The sequence below is a fragment of the Globicephala melas genome, chromosome 17 (assembly GCF_963455315.2).
Source record: "Globicephala melas chromosome 17, mGloMel1.2, whole genome shotgun sequence".
Classification (NCBI taxonomy): Eukaryota; Metazoa; Chordata; class Mammalia; order Artiodactyla; family Delphinidae; genus Globicephala; species Globicephala melas.
Window position 1 is genome coordinate 52,228,239 of NC_083330.1, and position 14,268 is coordinate 52,242,506.

The window sequence follows — 14,268 nt, forward strand, 5'->3', positions numbered from 1 at the left end:
TGCTTTTCAACTCCCCTTTTGAGTTTTTTATTTCAACGATTGTATTTTTCATACTCAGAATCTCCAGATTCGGGCTACTTAGGATTGTGTTCCTGGTTCTTGTTTGTAACATTCTGTTTTGTTCCTTTGTGAATAAATATTTTATTAAAATTTTATTTTACTTAAAATTCTTATTTTAGCCAATCCATTAATTTGGCTTCTTCTACCAAGAAGAAGAAGTGTTGGGTTTGTTGTCTTTCTTCTATAGAACTTGTGCTCCTCCTGTTGAATTTAGGGAGTAGGTTCCAGGGAGATACGGTAGGGTGGGGAGCCTCTGATGTTGCCACCTGGGCTAGACCATGCCCTCTATACATCTCTTCCTCCCCAACACTTGATTTTGCCTTACCTCTCAACGACCCACTGTCTCTCTCCCTCAGGGCACAGTTCTTTCCCGATGATTGCTTGTCTTGGATAAAATCACCTAGACCAGTGACTGTATAACTTTAGTGTGCATCAGAATCATCGGTCATGCTTGTTAAAACATAGAGTGCTGGGCCCAACCCCCCCAGACTTTCTGGTGCAGTAAGTTTGCAATGGGGAAGAGTATTTACATTTCTAAGAAGTTACCAGTTGACACCATCCTTGGGCTGACCGTGGTGGATGTTTTGAGGGCAACCGACCCACAGCCCGTGCACCCCATACCACCTCCTGTGGAAGCTTAAGCTGTCTGTGTAGCTTTCTCCCTTTGTCTCATAACCATGTCCACCAATGAGAATGCTAATTTGCCAGCTGCCTGCCTTAACAGATTCAAGAACAAGGGGAAAGGCAGTACAGAAATGAGGCAGCACCAAATAGAAGTTATTAATGTGGAGCTGAGGAAAGCTAAGAAGGATGACCAGATGCTGAAAGGAGAAATGTCAGCTCTTTTCCTGATGATGCTACTTCTCCACTGCAGGAAAACCACAACAACCAGGGCACTGTAAATTGGTCTGTTGATAACGCTGTCAAAGGCATAAATAGCAACAATTTGGAAAGCCAGCTCCAAGCTACTCAAGCTGCTGGGAAAGTGCTTTCTAGGAAAAAACAGCCCCCCATAGACAACATAAGCTGGGCTGGTTTGATTCCAAAATTTGTGACCTTCTTGGGCAGAACTGATTGTAGTCCCATTCAGTTTGAATCTGCTTGGGCCCTTAGTAACATTGCTTCTAGGACATCAGAACAGACCAAGGTTGTGGTAGATGGAGGTGCTATCCCAGCATTCGTTTCTCTGCTGATGTCTCCCCACACTCACATCAGTGAACAAGGCTGTATGGGCTCTAGGAAACATTGCAGGTGATGGTTCAGTTTTCCAAGACCAGGTTATCAAGTATGGTGCGGTTGACCCGCTGTTGGCGGTTCCTGATATGTCATCTTTAGGATGTGGTTACTTATATAATCTTACCTGGACACTTCAAATCTTTGTTGCAACAAGAATCCTGCACCCCCCTTAGATGCTGTTGAGCAAATTCTTCCTCCTTTAGGTCGTCTCCTGCATCATGATGATCCAGAAGTATTAGCTGATATCTGCTGGACTATTTCCTACCTTATTGATGGTCCAAGTGAACCGATTGAAATGGTTGTGAAAACTGGGGTTGTACCCAAACTTGTGAAGCTTTTAGGAGCTACTGAATTGCCAATCGTGACTCCCATGCAAAGAGCCATAGGGAATATTGTCAATGGGAGAGATGAACAGACTTAGGTTGTAATAGATGCAGGAGCACTGCTAACAAACTCCAAAACTAATATTCAGAAGGAAGCTACGTGGACAATGTCAAACATCGCGGCTGGCCGCAGGACCAGATACAAGTTGTAAATCATGGATTAGTCCCGTTCCTTGTTGGCGTTCTCTCTAAGGCAGACTTTAGGACACAAAAGGAAGCTGTACGGGCTGTGACCAACTATACACGTGGTGGAACGGTTGAGCAGATTATATACCTTGTTCGTTGTGGCATAATAGAACTGTTGATGAACCTCCTAACTGTGAAAGATACCAAAATTATTCTTGTTATTCTGGATGCCATTTCAAATACCTTTCAGGCTGCTGAGAAACTAGGCAAAACTGAGAAACTTAGTATAATGATTGAAGAATATGGAGGTTTGGACAAAATTTAAGCTCTACAAAACCATGAAAATGAGTCTGTGTACAAAGCTTCATTAAACCTGATTGAGAAGTATTTCTCTGTAGAGGAAGAGGAAGATCAAAATGTTGTGCCAGAAACTACCTCTGAAGGCTATACATTCCAAGTTCAGGATGGCACTGCTGGGAACTTCAACTTTTAGATTGTACATCTGAGGCATAAAGTTGTTTGTTGCCTACTACATTTTGTTTAATTTGTCTTACTGTTTCTCTACTAAGAACTCTTTTTTTTTTTTTTTTTTGTGGTACGCGGGCCTCTCACTGCTGCGGCCTCTCCCGTTGTGGAGCACAGCTCCAGACGCGCAGGCTCAGCGGCCATGGCTCACGGGCCCAGCCGCTCCGCGGCATGTGGGATCTTCCCAGACCAGGGCACGAACCCGTGTCCCCTGCATCGGCAGGCGGACTCTCAACCACTGCGCCACCAGGGAAGCCCTACTAAAAACTCTTTTTAAACGTGGTTTGTTATTGTAATGCTTTTGTGTGTGTGTGTGTGTGTGTGTGTGTGTTTTGTAATGCTTTTTACAACGAAACTATACTTGAACAGTTCCAAACTGTACCTACTGTATGACGCTTCTCCTCTCAATGGGTTTCTTATTTCTATGTGGAATTTCGTATCTTGTAGTGTCCTGTAAATAAAGATTAAATTCCACTCTTTACTTCAAAGAAAAAAAAAAGAAGAAGTTACTAGTTGATGCTGATGCTGCCAATCAGGAACCAAGTTTTGAGAGCTGCTGACTTAATGGGATAAAAGGAGAAGTAAACAAATAATTAGGTGTTGGCCCACCTACGTGCACCTCTTGTGTTCTGCTTTTCCTCACGAGTTCCAGGATCCATTCCTGCGTGGATATTACCCTGAAGCTTCTATTTAGCTCTGGCTGATCCTGGCTGGCTCCTACTGCCTATGATCCAGGACTATGTGAGGTAGGATCAAAGCCCCAACAAGGCAGTTCTATTCCCATGATCATGGTTTTGGACCCTCTTCTGCTCTGGGTTGCCCTTCTTCTCTTCTCTCATTACCCCCACTTGACTGGGACCCAACCAACTTGTTTCCTTAGAGGTTTCTGACAGTCATATGTTTAAAAAAATTTTTGATGTATTTACTTTTGGCTAATAAAAATTGTATATATTTAAGGTATATAGCATGATGTTTTGATATATGTATAAAATGTGAAACGATTACCACAATCAGACTGATTAACATATCCATCAATCTTCCATAGTTACTACTTTTTTGTGGTGAGAACACCTGGGATTTTCTCTCTTAGCAATTTCAAGTATACAATACATTATTAATATTGTCATCATGCTGTACATTATGTCCCCAAACTTGTTTATCTTATAACTGAAATTTTTATCTTGTGATCAATAATCTCCCCTTTTCCCTCCTCCCCCAAGACTCTGGTATCTACCATTCTACTCTCTGTTACTATGAGCTCAACTTCTTTTTTTTAAGATTACATATATAAGTGAGATCATGCAATATTTGTCTCGATTATTTCATTTAGCATAATGTCCTCCAGTCTCATCCATTTTGTCACAAATGGCAGGATTTCCTTTCTTAAAGGCAGAATAATAATCAATTGTATATACATACCAAATTTTCTTTACCTGTTCATCTGTTGATGGACACTTAGGTTGTTTCACATCTTGGCTATTGTGAATAATGCTGCAGTAAACAAGGGAGCGCAGATGTCTCTTTGAAATATTTTATTTTCTCTGGGTATATACCCAGAGTCAGATTGCTGGATCATATGGTACTTCTATTTTTGAGGAACTTCCTTACTGTTTTCCATAATGGTTGTACCAATTTACATTCTTACCAACAGTGCACAAGTGTTCCCTTTTCTCCATATTATTACCAATACTTGTTGTCTTTTGCCTTTTGATAATAGCCATTCTAACAGGTGTGAGGTGATATCTCACTATGGTTTTGATTTGCCTTTCCCAGTTGATTAGTGATGTTGAGCATCTTTTCATATACCTATAGGCCATTTATATGTCTTCTTTAGAAAAATGTCTATTTAGGGTTTTTTGCACATTTTTAAGTTGAGTTATTGGGATTTTTTTGATATTGAGTTGTATGAGTTCCTTACATATTTTGGATATTAACCCCTCATCAAATATTGATTTGTAACTATGTTCTCCCATTCAATAGGCTGCCCTTTCAATTTGTTAATTATTTCATTGCTGTGAGGAGGTTTTTAGTTTGACATAGTTCCACTTGTTCATTTTTGCTTTTGTTGACTGTGCTTTTGGTGTCAGATACAAAAATTAATCACCAAGACCAGCGTCAAGGAGCTTAATCCCTATATTTTCTTCTAGGAGTTTTATGGATTCAGGTCTTCTATTTAAGTCTTTAATCCACTTTGAGTTCATTTTTGTATGTGGTGTAAGATAAGAATCCAATTTCATTCTTTTGCAGGTAGATATTCAGTTTTCCCAACACCATTTATTGAATAAACTATCCTTTCTCCATTGTATATTCTTTGTGTCTTTGTCAAAAATTAGTGGACTGTATATGTGTGGGTTTATGCAATCTCTTTGCTGTTCCATTGGTCCATATGTCTATTTTAATGTCAGTGCCATACTGCTTTGGTTACTATAGTTTTGTAGTATAAAGTCAGGAGATGTGATGTCTCCAAATTTTTTGTTCTTGCTTAAGATTTCTTTAGCTATTTTGGGGTCTTTTCTGGTTCCATATGAATTTAGGATTGGTTTTTCTATTTCTATAAAAATTCCATTGGAATCTTGATGGGGGTTGCATTGAATCTATAGATCGTTTTGGGTAGAGTGGACATTTTGACAATATTAAATCTTCCAATCAATGAACATGAGCTATCTTTCTATTTATTTGTATCTTCTTTGATTTCTTTCATCAGCGTTTTACAGTTTTCAGCAAACAAATCTTTCATGTCCTTGGTTAAATTTATTTCTAAATATTTTATTTTACTTTTCATTGTTATTGTAAGTGGGATTATCTTCTTAATGCCTCTTTTGGATAGTTTGTTGTTAGTGTATAGAAACACAACTGATTTTTGTATGTTGATTTTGTATCCCAAACTTTACTGAATTCATTTATTAGTTTTAATAGTTATTTGATGTATAAGATCATGTTATCTGCATGATGTTCTGAGATCCACCCATCTCCTTCTTCTTTGTGCAGCTTCTCTAGAGTCAAGCACAGGTGCAGAGCCAGCATCCTGTGGTAGATTGCTATCTTGTCTGGCCTTCTAATATTTTTATGTATTTTTTAAACGTAACACACCTGTAGATTTGTGATGCTTTATTGTCTATCTAGCACCGGTCATTTTAAGGTTTATAGTTATGACACATAATGAATGTAATGATTTCAGAATACTGTAATATTACATTACTTGGATAAACTATAATTTATTAATTATCCCCTAATGTTGGACATTTGGAATGCTTTCCATTGTCCCAACATGAGTAATAGCATTAAATGTATTAACTTTTTATACCTACAAAAGTATTTTTGGGTACTTTCCTTTTTTTGTTGTTGTTTCCCTGTATTGTGAAAGAGTTAAGGCAGCTTTCAGAAGTACTTTAAGTTCTGGGAGAATCTGCCTCTTTGTGTCTGATTCATTTTCTGAGTGGGTGGTGTACTGCTTTAACCTTGTCACTGACAGGAAAGTTCAGATTTTATACTGTAAAAAGAGAAGAGGTCTGTCCTTGCAGTTCTCTTTGACTGAAGTGTTTGCTTTTAGACAATGATTGTACACACTCTTCCATCAACACGCTGGTACTTGATAGTGTCAGTTCTCCTTTGAATTGAAATAGCAATTTCCTTTGTTCATCTGGACTATTTTTAAACTACGGCAGCTCTTATTTAAAAGCCACAGGTTGTGTTCCAGATTAACCCTGTCCAAATTTGGTAATGATGATTATACCATCGAGGGCAATCAGAATAATCAAATGAAGGAAAAGCACTTATTTTCTAACTTATTTAGCTAAAATGAATGTTCAGATAACATGATTTTAGTTTTCATATAAACCCATAGCATCTTGGTAAGCAACTTCTGAAAATAGGTTAATGAATCATCATGGGAGGAAACTTGAGAATCTTTGATTTGAAAAGGAACGTTAGCAGTCATTTAAGTCAATCTACCACACAAAAGAAAAACTCATCTACAGGGTGCGTGATGGTCTATGATTTTTTGATTAAACCCCTTCCATGGCTAGATTACCACCTTATCAGTCAGCCCATTTGTTGACATTTTTGAATAGCTGTAATTAAAAGTTCTCCTTTTATTTTTTTCTTGAATTGAAACCTGTCTTTTTAACATCTACGTAAAGATACACTGACTTCCCTTTGTGCCATACAGAAAAAGGAGTATATCTCATTATCATAGTCTTCTGAATATTTGAAGACATCTATATGGTTTCCTCTTAGTGTTCTCTTCTCTCTTATTTAGGATAAATGTCCTTAGACCATGCAGCCTTTTTTTTTTTCCCGTAAACTTTAAGATGATGATGTCTATATCCCTAATCATCTCAAACACTTTCCTGGATATTTTCCAGTTCGTCCATGTTCTTAAAACAAGGGTTGTGGGGCATAATGGCTCACAGACACAGTGGAACCATCTCACATTTCTGTGATCTTCACTTGAGATATTTTCTTTACAAATATCTATCTTAGAGACTTCCTCCAAAGTTTATTATCATGTAAGATTTCCCTGTGATATACCTATAGGTACATATTATTTCCAACAGTTTTATTTTAGAACATAGTCACCAAGAAATGGCACCTTACTTCTGAGAATTAGGTGTAAAATTGGTAATTATTAAATTCTTTTATAAGGGCTATCTCATAAAGCCACATTGCTTTCAATAGGAAATATGGTTTGTAGTAATAGATGAAAAAACATTATCATTTACACTTGAGAGCTAATCTTTAATCGCAGCTTGAATTTCATGGCTCATGATGGGAGAAAATAAAATCAAAATAAGAATTTGTCAGTACAGTATAACTAGCAATAGGCAGTGTTTTGTGCCTAGAAGATTTGTGGTATAATTATTTTTTAAAGCATATTAGACTTAAACTAAAAGGGATCTTACACAGCATACTGTCTTAATTGTACGAGTGACTGACCACTCATTTATCTCAACTATCTGGGAATCATTTGTGTTTTGATAGATTATTCGAGAGGTGATTCTACTCTTTTGTTTTCTTTATTTCTTTTTGTTTTTCTAGTTCCTACTCTACACAGAAAGTAGTTTTGATCATTTTGAACATCTTGATTAGATTCAATTAATCTGTCTATTTAATAGAAAACAAAATCAGTTAATGTTTAATGACATTTATTATTCAAGTTAGCCACAAGAGTCAATCTAGCAATTCCCTAAAAGTATAATAATAAAAATCTGTGGTATACATAGTGGTGTGTCTTTTTTATATGATGAATTACATTTTAAGATTTTTTTAAATTGTGTAATTTACACACAAGTATAATATGTTTTATATATATATACACACACACGTGTATATGTGTGTGTGTATACATATCCATCCCACATAATCTCGTTGAAGAAATAGATATCATTAGTGTTTAAAAACACCTTACCCCCAATGTGTACACCTCCTGATTTAGCTGTCTTCCCAACAATTGCCCAGTCCAAAACGCAATCTTAGCTTTTGTGATAATCACTCCTTTACTTTTATGTTTTTACTATCTCAGTATGTATCCATAGGCAATACTTTTCTTAATTTTTTCTATCTTGGGCCTGGGTATAAATACCATTATATTTTTTACATTTTTCTATGGCTTACTGCTTTTGTTCAACACTATGTGTAATACATCCATATGGATATATGCAGCATGTTTCATTTATTTTTACCACTGTATGGTAAAAACATGTACTACTGTATGTATTACAATTTATTTATTCAACTTACTATTGATATACAATCAGGTTATTTCCAGTTTTTGCTTTGGTTGTTTTTGTTTTTATCTATTAAAGACAATGCTGCTAGAAATACTTATTAATATGTCAACTGGCACACAGGTGCAAGAGATTTCCCACCATTTAAATCTAAAAATGGAGGTGCTGGATTGTAAGGTATGTGAATGTTCAGCTATACCACATCAGGCCAAACTATTTTCAAAATAATTATATCAGCCACGTATGAATGTGTTTCTTATCCCATATCCTTGCAAATACTTGATGTTGTCAGACTTTAAAAGTTTTTACCATTCTAGAGGATGTGCTCTGTACTTCCTTGTGATTTTAATTTGCAAATCTCTGATTACTAATGAAATTGAGCCTCTTTTCAAGGGTCTTTTTGAGTGTCCTTTATTTTTGAAGCGCCTGATTAGACTTTTTCCTTTTTAACTCATAGACTTAAAAATAATATTCTTGATATTAGTCATTTATTATTATGCATGCTGCAAACATCCTTTACTAATAGAATTTTTAGTACATTAAATTTTTTTTGAATTGAAGTTTTTAATTTTAATGCAATTGAATATACCAATCTTTTCTTGTTTTTGGTCAGTATGTATTTAATTTTGAGTTCTGTTTAAAAATTTTTTCTTCTCTACCTTGAGGGCATGAAAATAATTTTTTCTAAAAGGTTTACTGCTTTGCCTTCAACTATTATATGTTTTTGAACAGCAGGAAACATATCTACCAGTGGTAAACATGGACAAATTAAAAACATATATTTCCATGTCTTCATCCTAAACATAGGATATTTGGTATTTATGGAAGAGATGTACTGTCTGTTTAGTGCTTGAAACCAATTTTTAAATTATATAGCTTGTCTCTGACGGTTTTTTTTTTTTTACTTCTTTATGTTTAATTGCTTAGAGACAAACTGAAGCAAATATCTGATTCTTTTAATATGTATTGTTATATTTCACAGTACCAGATAATTTCTGGAAAGTGCTAGAAATGGTTATTCCAATTCGTGCAGAACACCTGCTTCCCTGAAGATTCCGGAAGACACCACTCAGGCATACACAAATCCTTTCTAAAGTCACATTAACAGCTAGAACATATGACAACCGAGTGTCACTCTCAGAAGGAAATTCCTTCTTTTTAAAACTTTCTATTCAGGTGATGATAAATAATCCCCTTTTAGCATAAAAATGTAAAATGAACATTTAAGTTCATGAAAATATTCCTCATAAGAGGTTTGGTTTGGTCTCTTGCTTTCTGGTGTTGTGTCTAAGGAGTCTGTATAACCCAAGGCCACAAACATTTACTCCTATGTTTTCTTCTTAGAGTTTCATAGTTTTAGCTCTGAGATTCAGTCTATGAACGAGGGGGTCCAACTTCATTCTTCTGCACATGAGGATATCTAGTTTTTCCACCACCATTTGTTGAAAAAACGATTATCTCCCTACTGAATGGCTTTAGCACATTTGTTGAAAATCAATTAACCACAAATTTAAGAGATTGTTTCTGAATTCATATGTTTCATTGATCTATATGTCTATCTTCATTACCACACTGTCTTGATTACCATAGCTTTGATTTGAGTTTGAAATCAGGAAGTGTGCTTCAACTTTGTTCTTCTTTTTCAAGATGTTTTAGTTATTCTTGGTCCCTTGTATTTCCATATGTATTTTAGGAAAGGAATTATCATTAAAAAATTTTCTGGGATTTTGATAAAAATTGCATTGGATCTATAGATCAATTTGGGGAGTACTTTCACCTTATAACGTTAAGTCCTCTGAGTCATAAATATGAATGTCTTTCCATTTATTTGTCTTCAATTTCTTTCAACAATGTTTTATAATTTTTGAGTATGTTTTGCACTTCTTCTGTTAACTTTATTCCTGTGTGTGTGTATATGTATATATATTTTTGACACCATTGTAAATGACATTTGTTTTTAAAATTTCATTTTGGATTGTTCATTGCTAGTGTATAGAAGTGCAATTGATTTTTGTATATTGATCTTTTATCCTGCAATCTTGCTGAATTAATTTATTAGTTCTAATAATTTTTGTGGGTCTCCTAGGTCTTCCTGTATATAAGATCATGTCATCTACAAATAGGAATAGTTTTAAGCTTTTCTTTTCAATCTGCCTTTTATTTTTCTTTCCCAATTGCCCTGGCTAGAACCTCCAGTACAATGTTGAAGAGAAGTGGCAAAAGTGGACAGCCTTGTTTTGTTCCTACTCTTAGAGGGAAAGCATCCAGTCTTTCACTATTAAGTACGATGTTAGCTGTGGGGTTTTGCCCTTTATAAGACTGAGGGAGTTTCCCTGTGTTCCAAATTTGCTGAGTGTTTTTATCACGAAAGAGTGTTGGATTTAGTCAAATGCTTTCTCTGCATTATTGAGATGATAATATATTTTCTTTCCCTCTATTATATTGATGTGGTGTGTTACATTAATTTATTTTCAGATGTTAAAGCAATTTGCTTTCCTGGGATAAATTGCACTTAGTAATGATATATAATCTTTTTTATATGTTTTAGATTTGGGTTTCTAATATTTTGTTGAGAAGTTTTACATTAAAATTTATAAGAAATATTCATGTGTAGTTTTATTGTGATGTCTTTGTCTGGTTTTGTATCAGGGTAATACTGACCTCATAGAATGAGTTGGGAAATATTCTCTCCTCTTCTATTTTTAGAAGAACTTGTGAAGAATTGGTATTTATTCTTCTTTAAAGGCTTGATAGACTTAATCAGTGAAGTCATTTGAGCCTGGGCTATACTTTTGGGGAAGTTTTAAAATTATTAATTCAGGGAATTCCCTGGTGGTCCAGTGGTTAGGACTCTGTGCTTCCACTGCAAGGGGAACAGGTTCGATCCCTGGTTGGGGAACTAAGATCCCGTGTGCCGTGCAGCCAAAACAAAACAAAACAAAACTATACTTCAATAAAAACATTGAAAAAATTATTAATTCAATTTTATGCTTATTATAGATCTACTCAGATTTTCAAACTTTTTCTTGAGTAAATTTTTGTAGTTTGTTTTTTGCAGGAATTTTCCCATTTCATCTAATTTTGTCAGTGGATTAACTCTTATGGGGTATTTTCTTCATGGTACTTTGAAGTTAAAGGAAGGTTCTGAGCAGTTTAGTTAACTGTTTGGAATAGAGTTTTGATAAAGAACACCAAAGCCATCCCAAATCTGGTGAACTAAGCAGATATATAATTCCATACCGGCTGTGGATCACCCTTTTTCTTTAGGAATTGAAGTCTCTATTACTCTAGGCTATGCAGAGGATGACCAAGGGTGAGGAGGTAAGGGGGACAAGACATGTTTATATTCAGTCTCTTTGCTCAAGAGTTTTTTTTTTTTTTTCTCCGGGAGGCTATGTTTCAAGGATTTCTTGAGTCCTGTGATAATACAAGGCTCTAGAGAACCAGTTTTTATGACTAGATTGGACTGAGTGAAGACGAGGAAACAGCTATGGTTCTGTCTTTATGGAGGAAGGCCTCTTTTAATCATCCTTTTCATGCAAGATATGTATAACTCTTGGTTCACAGAGATACATTTTACCCAGACCTAGTTTTCTGTATGGTTTAGGGCTATGGATTTTCCAAATCTATCAGGGTTATATCAGGTCCTGTGTTACCTGTCTGAGGAAGCAGCTTTAGTCAGTCTTCTTGGCCAGAGTGTACCTAGCTGAGGCCAATTATGCAGAGTCAATCCAGGTGTGTCAACAAAGTAATAGGTTCCAGAGGATTTGAGAGCTTAGCATGTGGGATTCAAGCCTGGGGAGCCAGCAGGCTGAGCAGGAGTAAGCTCTGGAGGTCAGAGCTTACCAGTGAGTTCAGATGCATGGTACACAGGAGAGTCTCCTTTGATCCATCTCAAGAAGGGGATTTAATGTTTTTCTTCTCATAAATAAGCTTCTGGACTTTAGGAGTTTTAGTCCAAATGTCACAGAATTGCTTGTGACTGGTTCCTGGCAGCACTGGGAACAGCTGTGCCGAGTTGCCTTGTATCGGGAAGCCTGCTGGGAAATTTATCCAAATGTCCTCCAAGGAAGACAGAGTTCTGGGAAGTAAGTGATTATGTGGGTCTTATGTTAGTGTTGGAGTGAAGTGCAGCCAGGAGCCAGCTCACATTTATGTTCATCCAAAGAGAATGGACCATTCCTAGGAATTGTTCAGTCTGGAAATGTTTAACTGTGAGAAAATCATTCCGTTTTCATTTCAGAGATTTATGCCTGTCCTTGTATCAGAGTTGGCAAACTTGGGGGTTTTGGGAGATGACTTAAAGCCTATTTGTGAGCTTTGTCCAAACCTGGGTGACTGTAGGCCTATTATTTTGGGCAACGGGTTTTCCACAGCCATCCTGGAAGGGCTGCAGCAGGGTGTTGTCATTGGAAGTCAATAGGTGTGGTTAGAGGTTACGGGGAAGGGAGAAGAGGCCAGTAAAAATGACGTCAGTCCACTCCTCTTCCCATCTGGCTTTCAAATGGAGTCTGTGTCTCCCAAAATAGTCTCATAAATTTGGGGTATTAGATTTTTTTCTCTCCCTTGCTTGGAACGTCTGGCTTCTGGCTCTTAGGCTTGTCAGGGAGTGAAATTTCCTTTACATAAAGTGTGTGTGTGGCTTTGAATCTAACCTAGACCTCTCTTCTCCAGGTGTTTTTTTTCAGTAGGTTCTCTCTCTTCCTTCAGTCATCTTTCTCAGGACTGAGAGAGGCCAGGCTAACCATTTATGTACCATTCCAGGAAAAGCCTCATGTTGGTCGATGGAGATTTTGCTCTGAGATTTTGAAAGCTCTGGCAACTGCTGGTTCAACTTCTGTGTTCTGGCTGTTTCCTTGCACTCCTGCCCAAATTCCTTCTCTTACTCTGCCCCGCATCCCTCATTCAACTTTTCACATCCTAGTAACAGATCATCGGTATTTCATATGCTATTCTAGCTCTATGGATACTCTATGTATTCAATGAGTTTTATGTACTTGACATTTTAATGCTATTTATTCTAGTTACTGAATTATTATTATTTTTCCTCTTTTTAAATCTAGTCATACAAAAATGTAGATTCATAAATTGTACCAACTAACAAGTTGTATTAGAATGACTGACAATAGCAGTATTAAGGAACTTTGGGGGGAAAAACTGCAGTCATTATCACGCTAACCTCTTAATTTTTACATATTACATTTTAGTTTTTGAAGATGTAATTTTCCAGTTTATGTATTGTTTCATATTCCACTTTTTCCAAGTAATTATTATTTTTATATCTATTAATTATTATATTTAATGGACATAATGACTTTCTATCATACATGTAGACATGTATGAGCAATTCATTGATCATAGAATATTTAGGTTAATTTTAATTTCATTCCTTCCTCCCTCCCTCCCGCCCTTCCTTTCCTTTATTAAAGATACATTTGCAATGGACCTCTTATTAATGTAGCTTTTTGCTTTTGTTAAATTTATTTCCTTAGGCGTCATTCCTATGAATAAGGTTGCTGGATAAAGAATATGGACATAAATGGTTTTGCAAACAAAAATATGTTTAAAACTTTTAATGCTTCCAGCTGTGTAAGTCTATACAAGTTTCACCATGGCTTTGAGCATCGTGTATTATAATTTAAAATGTTTTACTATGTTGACATAATTAAATTATTGCTTTGTATTTGCTTTAATTTGCTTTTCTTTTAGAATGAGGAAGCAAGACATTTTTTATTTTGTGTTTGCACTTTGTATTTTCTTTCGTACGAATTCTGTTTATATTATAAGGTGTATTTCTCTTCTCCCTCCATCCCGAGAGTCTAAAAGCAAATTCTACCGAGAGATAAGGAATTTTATAACTTTTGTATTAAACATTATTTAATATATTTATATTTAAATATTATATCTCTTTAGATATATTTATACTACAAATACTTTTAACTACATAGAATCTAGGTTAAATTCTCCAAAAAATCCACAAGCTTAATTAAATTTAAATTTTGATAAGGGATTATTTTCCTTTTTTTTTTGCAGTTAAGGAGATTACGTTGTATTTTATTTCACTTTTAGACATGTATTTTGAATAGTATAATGGAGTGCTTTGATACATTATAATCGTTGAATTGAAAATGATAATTGAGGAACTGACTTTTGGAACAACCTTCATCCATTCACTTTTCTTTACTGAGCCTCTGCTTGAACTAGATATCATT

The 14,268-nt window shown here is 35.7% G+C and overlaps 1 pseudogene; it reads left to right on the plus strand.

Annotated features, from left to right (window-relative positions):
- The first annotated feature begins 737 nt into the window (after positions 1-737).
- Positions 738-2,298, plus strand: LOC115856695 (importin subunit alpha-1 pseudogene; annotated as a pseudogene).
- The last annotated feature ends 11,970 nt before the right edge of the window (positions 2,299-14,268 follow it).